General features: G+C 38.8%; 1 protein-coding gene across 1 annotated transcript in view; it reads right to left on the minus strand.

The window, feature by feature from the left end:
• The window catches only part of MOCOS (molybdenum cofactor sulfurase), a 237960-nt gene that overhangs the window by 37447 nt on the left and 188410 nt on the right, over positions 1–12103 (minus strand). The gene's annotated exons all lie outside the window — the stretch shown is intronic.

Here is a 12103-nt window from a genome sequence, read left to right on the forward strand (position 1 = left end):
CCAGAACAACCTCGCACAAGCTGCATTAATCTCTCTGTGCTTTCGTTCCTCTTCTGCAAAATGGAGAGCTGAGAGCTCTGAGAATGACCACGCTGCAGACTGAGAGGACCCCACCATGCCAGGGACACAATCCTCCTTGCAGGGAGCTCAGGCTCAGCTACATGCAGAGCAACAGCTCAGCCTAAGGTGCAGGAGTGGAAGTGTTGACCACCTCAGTCACTTTCCTAACTGTGAGCTCATGCTTTATCTGCCTGAGGTATCAATGTAAACATTCAACCTAGCTTTTCTAGCTGGCTTAATCTCTATTGGCTTTTATTTTTTAAAACATAAATTTTCTTTGTATAGATTAATAGCCCAATACATGTAGCAAATACTTTGTGGTATAATTCAGTCTATCTTCTGTCTCCTATCTTCTGACACCATCAACCTTCTGATATCAGCCTATCTTCTGATCTGAATTTAACTGTGTGAGAAACCAAGCACCTTTAACTTTACTATCTTAGCAGCTTGAAAAAACAAGCCCTCTGTTAGAACTTACTCCAGGCTGAAATAATTCAACCTAAGTAGTGTTTAGCTCTACTAAAAGCAGTTAAAAAAGCATTAAATTTTTGGGGTTTTTTTTCACGTATGGGGCACAAAGTACTCCACACAAAAATGTGCTGTATACACAGAAGAAATCCTACATCATTCTAGTGCACAAGTTCTCAAGTTCACACCTAAATATGGTCTGCCCCACTAGTTCAGTTCAATATGGCTCAGTTCTCAAATGGAGATACAATCAAAATAACTCCATATATCCAGACTTGGAAAGCAGAGAATAGAATCAGTCCCGAGATCCCTATTCACGATTAATGCCTTGGAGAATATCCTGTGTTCAAAGCATGTTTCTCAAATCAAAGTTATAGTAAAAGGCATCTGTTGAGAAAGACTGTTGTGGTGTCATTAGCTTTGTTTTGTCAGAAGACTTCAATCTGGGAACAGTGACATTTTCTTGACTTCTTTTTTTTCATTTAGATGAGAAAAGTTGTCATCCTGGCATAACATGGTTTGTCATGGTGCTAGTGACTCGTGGGTGGAACTATCGTTCTGTTAATGATGACAAGCAAGGCAAAAATCATGACAGATACTTCACTACTGAATTTGTACAGTGTTTGGGCTTATTTGCTCAGTATACAAAAAGCTTTAAAATATATCATTTTTTTATTATTATTATTTTTTGAAGAAAGATTGCTGGGGAAGCCTTGCTTATCAAAATGTATGTAGTGTAATGAAGTTTCCATGACCCAACTTCAAGGAATTGCTAACAAGAATTTTTAAATATCTTTTAATTTTGTCACATAAATTATTACTCTTCTTTAATGAATAGTAATTTCATTCTAGCCATGTGACCCAATACCCTTCTCCAATAACACTTTTAATTGTGATATATATTAATCTGTACAGTGTACAAAGATTATTGGTACATAAAAACATACGAACATTAGAGGAATATAGAGAATTGGGGTTCAGGAGAACAAAGGTAAGTTATCCATAGCTTTAGTATTAATCGAACTCCGCTATCACCAATGTGATAACGCACACAAGTCTTGGGAATGTGGTGCACACTCTTCATTGCAAACAATGACACCATGTAAAGAATCAGTAAGAGCAGCACTGCAAATCTGCCTGTCCCCTGGATGCATGCTTGACTTTCTCTTGGACATATGCTTTGATTTCTTCTTGTTTAGTTTCACCCTAGAAATACGCTACTTGGAGAGTTAATTTAGTCTCTCTCTGCAGTGCTACCACATAGCAAAACAAATAGAACATAAAACATCTGTTACAGTTATTTTGATGAAGAAAAGCTTATTTAAATAAAGCACATCTTTAAAATTGCCATAAAGAGCAATAATGGGTATGGAGCTCAGGGTTATGAAATATAGAATGCCGCTTGCAGCTCTGTCAGCAGTGGCAGCTGACTTTTGGGAGCCAGGAATATGTTCATCAATGAATGCACAGAAGCATGAATGGTACTAATGGTAAGTACACAGCTTAATGTACTCAGATTGTCAGTTTTGGTGATTCCCTGGGTCTGATATTTGGAACTATTGTGCCTTGGTTTTTCAGAGCTTAAAAGACTACAATTAAACTGCAAAACACTTGCCGAAATCTTGCAGCATTTTTACTGATTTCAGTCAGTGAGGACATGGTAATTAAGCCATCACGACATCTTGGAGTGCCGTCTGCCCCTCAGAGCCCCTTTGGATTCATTACTTTTTCTGAAACTCTTCACTGTGGGCCAAGCCCTGTAGGCTGCTTCACACCCCAATGCTTCTGATGTCAGACAGTCTTCCGTTTTGACAAGCAAAAGGTACTTTTCACACTTCCAGGCTATGGTCTTCGAGTTTCATAAACACACACAAATGAAATTCCTCTAAATCCATTTTTTAAATAGTTCTTCCTTTTTTTCAGAGATAATTTCTATTTTAAGCGCAGTTGCCTTCCTCAGTAAGCCTTCCTTAAATACGATTACTTTTTTGTTTTTTTAATATAAAAAATATTGAGACGGAGAGGGTTTTTTTTCCCTGGTTTTAATGCATTACCCTACAATAGTCCCCCTTGGATATCTGGTATTTTAGTTCACACTCAGCAGCCGGACAGCTCCAAAAATAAACTTGATTCTGGTGTGTTCTGATTTCCCATTCTCTGTCACACAGCTGCACTGGTGACTTCTCTGCCTTTGCTAAATGATTGACTTCTGCTATCCATTCACTTCAGGGCCTCTGTGGCAGTCAGCTGAAAGGTGTAAGGTTTTCTCTGACTTCAGGCTCCACTGAAGTAAGTCTGAGAATGATGCTTACTGTAGGTAGAGATATACTAAGTGACAGTAAATATTTACAAATAGCACATAGTTTTGCATTATTTCTAATCAACTAAGTCTAAGATTTTCACTAAGAATGATGGATTGTTTAGGAACGCCTGCTAAAGTCATTCCCATAGGATCCAATTCTGTAGCTTTTATTCAAGCAAGTACTTCTTATTTGTGCAAGTTATTTTACTGAGTATCACAACAATTATTCACACGAATAAAGGAACTTTTTTATAATATATCATGAAGTGTCCCGAAAAAACCAAAATCATATAAGTCAATACAGGCAGGTACTGTCCTTCAGGAATTGGGTTTGGGACTTCTCATTCTACTTTCTACAATGCTCAAATTTCAGAGCAGTTTGTTTGTCTGATGGATGTGCTCATTACAAGAATTTCACTGCACACCACTGATGGCTGGTTATAAAACAGGCTTCATGACACTCTTCTCCACATCCACTGGTAAATTAATTCACTGATTCATGGCATGGAATTGGAGAGAAAGTAAGCTAGCTCTTTCTGTCATCCAGCATTTGACTGTGAAATGTTGTTGCTGATGCAAATGCATACTTAATCTTGTTTAATACAATTTAATAAGAAGTAGGTCAGAAGAAAAAAAAAAAATATCAGTACTTGTTTCCAAATCATTTAGTAGAAGGAAAAAAGCATTTTAGCTGAGTTACAGTATACTTAAACTGGTTTAACTGCATGGTTTCCTGCAAGAGAGGAATTTTTTCGCATCCCAGGGAAAGAATTTCTATGTGGGCAGGTTCCCACAGTATTGATGAATCTGATCCTCTCCTCCTTATTGCATCTCTAGTTGTTGACAATGCTTTAAACAAATTGGAGAGTGGATGTAAATCTCCCTTCAGTCTACACCCATTCATCACTCACTCTGACCAAAACCCCTTTGGTAGAAGGCAGTGAAGTATTAGACAGAGAATCTGAAATTTACTGAAATTGCCAAACTCAGTGTCCTGATAGTGGAAATGCTAGCTTATCAGGAACTTTGTAGTAGATGTCATAATTTTCTCTGCTGGTTTCAAAGACAGTCAAATATCAGGTAAGATTGGATTGGAGAGAAGCAGGCTGGAAACATCAGCATAATTCAGAATATGTGGGTTGCCATTCTGCAGAGATTCTCACTTGGAAGATGCCACATACATAGCAAACTGCAGGTCCTCCATGCTTAAAGAGGTAACAATAATTTTACATTTCTGTGATCCAGAAGCTAGAAGATACTTTGGGGATGGGGTGGCTATAAAAAAGAAATGAAACATCTTGATTGCTAATGGATGACCTCACATTTTTTCTACTGCTTTTTTCTTCTCTGTAGTACATGTGGTGAATTAGGGCATGGACTTATTTGGATAGTACGTAAACTTCATGATTCCAAAATCCAGCTATTTGAAAATGAACAGGCTGATGAGTAGGCTAAACACCTTGGTTTTCTTTGATTTGGCATCTCAGTGGCCACAGGTCTCTCCAGCCAATGGCATTTTCTCCTAGATTTTTCTTCTTTTTTTTTAAAACTGCATTCAGTACAATGAAAATCTGGTTTGATAAAATTACCTCAGCGAAAGGATGGATTCCAGGAAGAAAAGCAAAGCAAAGGAACCCAAGCCCTGGCTTTCTAAGTCTGACTTCAGCAGAGCATTCCCTTGTGAGTCATAGGAAAACATCTGTATCTCTGCATCCCATTGTGCATCCCCAGCTATTTTGTAGGCTAAAGGCTTTGGGTCAGACTGCTGCTAGTCAGAGAAGTGGAAGTCAGAGGCAAACAACACAGAAGACTAAGCTATAACTCGTATCAAGAAGGGATAAAGGGGAATGTAGCAGACTAATACAAGTGGAAACAATGCTTAGGAATAAAAAGGTGCAGTGCATGATACTGAAAGTCTAGTGACATAGATTTAATTCATGTCCCAGTCAAAACCATCTCCACTTTTTCTCTCTTCAATCACTTAAATCCTCCTTTGTCTGTATTTATCCCCTGAAAATGGGGATAATAGATCACAGGGAGGTTGTAGGATTAAAATCCGATGATGGACTGTGTTGAAATATTACTTTACTTATGTCTATACAGGATCCTATACAGGATTTGTATGGGGAGCAGGAAGATGCAAGCAAGGTAATAGAGAAGGTGGAGCCAGGCTCTCTTTGTCTTCGAAGGATTCAGATGGTGGACTGAAACTGGACACTGCATGTGTTCAGAGGCAGCTGATCTGCTTTTACCAAGATCAAGAAAAAAGGAATCCAGCAGAGACTGTCAAAAGTGCAGTCCTTTTGCTGCTACCATGTGGTTTCTTTTCACATTTCTCCCCTGTGTAAAAAGGTCTGTAGTTTAGAGACACAGTTTGGCCCTGTTACTAAACAGAAAATATTTACCCTCCCTCATTCATCTGAGATTCTTTCATCTGAACAACTACGAGTATCCTTCTTTTATCTCCTTTCCAGTTTCCTTAGCAACATGCAAAGACACTCCAGAGAAGCAGTGTCAGGCAACACCTTCAGTCTAGGCTTCCATGAGGCTTTCTAACCTTGACCAGTTCTGTTGAGCAGTTTAATAGTAGGCAATCTCAAGCATACTGCCTCACATGTGTCTTTGTCCTCCCACAATGAGATATTACAGAAAGCAATTCAGCCTGCGCTCTGCCACTACTCCCTCAGCAAGAAGAGAGCTTCATTACCTATTTAACTAGGTTTGCAGTTATCACACTAGTCTCTCAAGTACAGCATTTCCTTACGCTCAGTCAACAATCCTCTACCTAGAGAACCCCTTGTTCTAAGGGCTGTCTTTGAGTACCCAGTGCCATGTAACCAAATGTAAGCAAAGATCCAGATTGTAATGGCATTTCTTGCCAGTTTGAAGCAACAAGGTGCCATTTATTGGCAAGCCAGTGTTGTTTGCTGCGTTGCTGCTATCTCCCTGCTTACCAGACATCCACAGTGCAATTGGAAACTAATTGGAACCAGGGAAATTAGTGGACGTTCAACGGAAATCTTCACAATAATCTTTTTCTCCTTGTAATCCTGTTTGCATTCTATTGTGCTGGTCCATCTGCCATCCCTGGCTTCCTGAAATCAATGGCTAAATCTATAGCTAAAATCAATAGTGAGCAATCACCCCAGCAATTTTTAGGTAGCTATTGGGAAGATGTCCAAAAATCCCATTAGGCATGTTAAGAACACTTTTCTTTCCCTGAGTCATCAAAATTAATATAATGAGTGGATATGCTTCTAAAAGCATTAGTATAACCAAGTTGAAATTGTTTGACCATCTCTGCACAGACGTTCTTAGCTGGAATTAACAAATGCTGGCTTTCCATTTTCTCTGGCCCAGATGAAAAAATGCTGCACTTCTCCACCTGCAAAACTGTATGACTGTTTTACACAAAAATAAAAAGTAACAGATGAAAAAAACATAAAAGGATTATGGTCTGAAGAACAACAAAGATCTCCTGCGTAATAACTTTCTATGAAGATTTATTTCACATAGATTAAATAATGTAGAAATTATCCCTCATTGTTGCTTAACAGCAATCTGCTTTCTCTTGTAGGGACATGGTACGCATTTCTAGACAAGTACTGATAGCTGCTACTGGGCTTTGGTCAGTAGTCTGACCAGATTGACCTGGTAACAGCTTCCTGTGCATGTGACATGCTGTAGCTCCTTTTTTTTCCACTCTTTTAATTCACACGTTGTCATTGCTCTAATTCTGCACCTATATACCAGATGTACAGTGCACTGGAGCTAATCTACCAGTGAAACCGAGGGTACCGTCTAAGCCACAAACAGCAATTATTTCAAAAAATCTACCCATTACAGGTATTGTATGGTCCCTTTCATCATGTAACAGTAAGTAGTGATATGATTATGTATTCAGCCAGCTGTGTATATATATAAATGTATCCGCCTCTTGATATCTGAAGATTTGCCAGTATTTAACACATTTCCTCTCCACTCCTGTGAGGTTAGAATAAGTGGGGAAGACAGACATTGAATCCCTCAAGTTTATACTGAAAGACTACAGCAGAAGGAGGAGATTTTACCTGACCATTGCCAGGTTCAGCTAAGCAATTTATTAAAACATCATTGAAGGAAAAGGAAGCTCTTAAAAGAGAACACTGTGAAACTAAAGCAAAGAAAGTGTACTCAGAATATGAAGGTGCTTCTGGAATTGTCTAAACCCATTTTATTTACCTTGAGCAACTACTTTTATGTGCATTTCCCACCCTGCCTCACACCACTTTGTCCTGTGTTACTCCTGTTCGCAGACCTGTCCAAATGCAAAGAGACAGAATAACTTCTACCTGCTTATATTGCTCTGTCTCTTCCCTGGTCACACCTCTCCCATACAACACTGTTTCAGACTGCTTGTCCAGCTCTCCTCTGCCTCTCATGGCTGGATTCTCCTTTTTTTCTGCTTTCCTGCCCAAACTGGAGTCTCTTTCATTACCCAATCCATGTAATAATGGTCTTCAGCTGCATTGTGGAAAATGAGGTTATTCATTAGGACATAGTTTGTAATAGTCAATATAGCTAAGTTTCAGAACAAACTGCCTCCAGAGGCTGTGGTGAAGATTCAGGTGAAGATGATGCTACCTTGGCCCACAACGATGATGGGTAACCTCTCATAGTCCCTGCAATCCTAAGATCTGTTTTTCCCCCCCTCCATGTCTTCTCAAACCACAGGGATGAATTTGGCTTTGCTGCTAAGGTGCTTACAAGACAATTCACTGCCACAGGGTGCTTTGAATGCAGAAGGATAGACAGGGTTAAAAAGAAAACAAAATTTCTTTTGTTTCTTTGGAGAGTCTCATTCTGGTTTTGTCCTCTTCTTATACTGCTAGCATGTGAACACTGGCAGAAGGAGGCTACCAGGGTGGAGACGGTGCCACGCTGAGATCCTGTGTGGCTGTTCTTACTTCTAAGTGATTTGGGGCCACACATTCAATTTAAGACCCTGGTCTTCACTTCAGAATGATAGAAAATAAAGGCAGGAAAGGAAAAAAACCAACAGTGGGTCACTGAGTCTATCCTTACATTAACTCAAGGGAGGTTGATATAGAAGGAAGGTGGGTGAGACGGTGGGCAGATGTAATAAGAGCAGTCATCAAATTGCATTCCAGATTTGTGCTGAAGGGACACACACTGGAAGCTATCTGCTGAGAAGTGTTGATAGTTTTTTTTATTGAGAAATGGATGAAGAAAGGTAAGTTCAAAGTCTAGACCTCCCTTCACTCTGTCTGGGTTGACGAGAGTGATCCAGGACATGCTAATGCAGGCTCCTAGACAAAACTGATCATAAGCTATCTGAGCAGGGTTCTCAGTCTTGAGAGGCAAAACTCATCCATATGCAACACCACAGAAGAGCCTTCCTTAGGCAAACCAAAATGTTTACGTTCTCTATCTTTGGCAGCTGATTCCTGTTATAGCAGTTTGTCTATCACACGCAAGTGTGAAGCGGCAGGCGAGAAGGCTGAGACTGCTAATGGACTGATGCTTGTTCCCTTCCTGACAGGATTTTTAGGAGGCGTGGCAAAAATATATGGATACCAAGGGAAGTTTTGCGGGTGAGAGAGTCATGGCAAGCTACTTCTGTTTAGCTTTAGGCTCCAGGCAAAGGAGGCAGTTTGAAAAAGGAGAGTGGGAAAGAGAGCTGGTAATCCACAGCTGAAATGATGGCAATTTTTCAAAAGATAGCTATGATGGCTTGCTCACTTTTTTATGCCCATGACACACAGGAGAAAAAAATATTGTCTCAGAAGACCAGAGTAAAAAAGAAAAAGTTTGATAAGGGAAGTGCTATTTTTCACTGGGGGCAGAAAACACTGAACAGGAAGGTGTGACTGGGTAAGAGCTCTCCAGGGCATATAATTCAAGAAATGTTTCAGGTGAAATTCCATCTGCCCATCTCTGCCTCTTACCCCTTTCCCCTCTTCCAGCTCTCAAACTGACTTTACAGAATGAAACATGAAAGGATTATAAAATTACTCTGCAATTATCTACTGAACATACAAAGAACATTTCACAGGTCTCTTCTCCCTATCAGAACAAAGAGGAAAACTTAAAATAATATTAGCACAAAAGGTCGCTCACAGCAGAGATGGTGATTTTTTTTCAAATCTGCAAATGGAAGGGTACATATGACTTTGCACTTTGATCTGATTTGTAAAAAATCCACTTTTTTGTGTGGATGATTGTTGTTTCAGATCAATGTTGTTCCCTTACAGCTGCTCCATCTCCTCTCTGGCATTCAAAACAGGCTGGAACCTCGTAGAGTCATATGCAAGCTTTTGTTAAAAGAGATGGCAAGGATGCAAACTGAAACCGAGTCATTGCTGTCAAACAGTGCTTCAGAGATTGGAAGGACTTGGGGATGTATAAACACATGACATTCATATATGCTGAAGACTACAGATATTCACTATTAATAAATAAGGTAATGGTGATTCTCTCTCTGCAGAATTAGCTCAGCATTGAGCATATATGTAACCCCATTTTTGTGACATCACAACCCCCCTTTAATATCTAGGGCTAATTGCTTCTTTTCCTGGTAGCTTCACAAAGAAGCAGAAGATCGACAGCTTGCTGCATTAATGTCAACTCTGCTGCTTCCATCCTGCACCACTGACTTAGCAGAGGTCCTTCGTGTCTACCCTTGCACTTTCTCACCTTTCAAAATCACCAGCCTGTCCTCTGTCCACACTTCATTAATAGCAAAAACTATAATGCTGGAGAATTATCCATTCTAACTAGACAAGTATATATGAAGAAGCTGTTTGGCATAAAGGCCATCTTTATGTCCTGGGCCTGTCAAGTACTCATCATAGTTTAACCCCTGTTCATAACCGGGGCTTTTTGGTGCTGCAGTGCAAATAAACACATAACATAAAATGACAGACATGCTACTGCAGAGGACAGGCAGCATGCGTGAAGGGAATACAGGTATCCTCCCAAGTAATTTCAAGAACAAATTACTACCAATAGTAGTCTACAAGACAGCTTTACTGAAGGAAATAATTTTCATGGGAAGTATTTGGTGCCGCTCAGAGGAGGAAATTTAATGTAGTTTTAGCACTCGAAGACAAGAGGTTTATGGAGATTTCAAAACTGTAGTAGTTTTATCCCTAGATAAAGAAATACCTAATGAAAAATCTGAAGAAAAACCAAAGCTTTTGAGTGACTATTGGTGTTTGGAGCCTGCAAGTCCCTCTTCTTTAATTGTTTTAATTACCATTTAGAGCAAAACAACTAAACCAGTAATTAAACTGTCAATTAAACCAATGATACATATAGTATACAAAGCAAGTTTATTCCAGTTATAATACTCTAAAAGAGTGATACCCTTCAACAATCACAAAGAAACATTTAAATGAAAAAGCAATAGCAATTCAACTTCCATAATTATTTCACTCCCACCTTATCACTTCTTAACATCTGAGTGTTCTATATCATATATACTAGGACAGGAGGCTGTCAAAACCGCTGCCATCTCTGAGACTGCAATCATGGTATGGTTTTATTTGTGTGTCTCACTTTAATGAAATGCCTTCATTTGATCTTGAATGCTGCAATGAAGGTTTTACTCAAGGATGAACCTGAGACTGTGGCTGTTTCCTATTGGTGCAATTGACCCCATGTATGTATTTCAAGCATGTTTGTGTTTAGTGGCACTATCTTGTTAGCTCTGGTAACAGAGAGTGTAACAGTGAGAAATGGATTTCAATAATAGAAGCAGGTAAGAACTGCTTTCCTCCCAAATGCTACACAGATGAAAGACATCATTTTTTTCCTGCTTTCATTTTTTAGTGGTAGTGTTAAATGTCATGCATTTCACTACACGCCTTTCACATCCCAAATATCTTGGACTTAGTTCAGAGTTTTGAATATCATGTAAATTATGTAAATCTTGAGGCTTAAATGTAAGCTTGGTATCCTCTGAAGACACTGTCTACTTACGAAGTCTTTCTTGCCAATCTCACATGTTCCAAATAAACTGCTCCAAACCTCGTCACAATATTTTCTCTAGAATCAGTTAGTCAGATTGTCCTTTTCAGACTACCAAATGCTAATGTCCAGCACATAACAATTGCCTGTCAGAAAGACAAATAGAACTGGTTGGGTGCCTGGTTATAAGTAATTAATTATGGATGGGATATCATCCATAAAGGAATAGGACATTCTGTCTTTTCTCTTTTAATATACTAGCTGAAATACAACCTCAGTCATTAATTGGTGTTCACTAGTAGTAGGTATTTCAGATAGAAAAGTCACCCAATTTTCCCTTCTTTCAAAATTCCTGTAAATGTTTTCTGGGAGTCTTCTGAAACTGTGTTCTCCTAACTCTGCTAGATAGCATTTGGAGACTGATGAGTGAATCCACATGAATGTGCAGGTCACAGAAATGACCAAACTGGAGGACACTATTTCATTTCTAAACCATTAATGGAAGTATTGGATTTATCTTTGATTTGAATAAACCTATCTAATTTTAGACATGTGTACAGGTGTGAAGATGAGATTATAGTGTCAGTTTGATGAAGCTTACTCTCTGCTGTATGTATTTTCTTTGTAATCATAAAGAAGCAGCAAACATTTTTCTCCCCCATAACTGCTATAAGATGTCTACGAAAGAATTTCATTCCATAAAGAAGCCAATTATATATATATCACACGTCTTATAGCTTTGGAAAGAATAGTGCTGTTGCTTGTTAAATTCTAAAAGTCATTAAACTGCACATTATTTTAATTAAACAAAGTAATCTAACAGGCACTGCAGATGTGACTGGTATGCATTTGAAAACTTTATAGTTCTTCATTCTACATACTCACGCCAGAAATGATGAGAATCTGGTGAATAGCACAATCCAGATGATACAGATCAATAAAGAAGCTTTTTATGAACAGCCATTGCAGCAAACAGGCACAATGGAGGCATAAGACTATAAAATAAATTTTTCTTTGAGAGTACAGTTGAGTTTAAAAAAGTGAAACAGGCAAGAGCCATTTTTACTAAGAAATTTTGAAAATCAGAAGTGCAAATAAAGGTTTTGGTTTTAACCAAAGGACAGAAGCAACATCAGAGTGTTTGCTGAATGTTTTACCAACCCAGCTGTGTTAATACCTCCAGTCTTTTCTGAACATTGCCACACATATTCAAGACTGTATAAATGGCTAATTCACTCCTAAAATAGGGAAATCTTTGAAATGAAATCTGGCGAATATTTGAGACTATTTGGTAGCATAGTC

Source organism: Pelecanus crispus, chromosome 2, assembly GCF_030463565.1.
Source record: "Pelecanus crispus isolate bPelCri1 chromosome 2, bPelCri1.pri, whole genome shotgun sequence".
Classification (NCBI taxonomy): domain Eukaryota; kingdom Metazoa; phylum Chordata; class Aves; order Pelecaniformes; family Pelecanidae; genus Pelecanus; species Pelecanus crispus.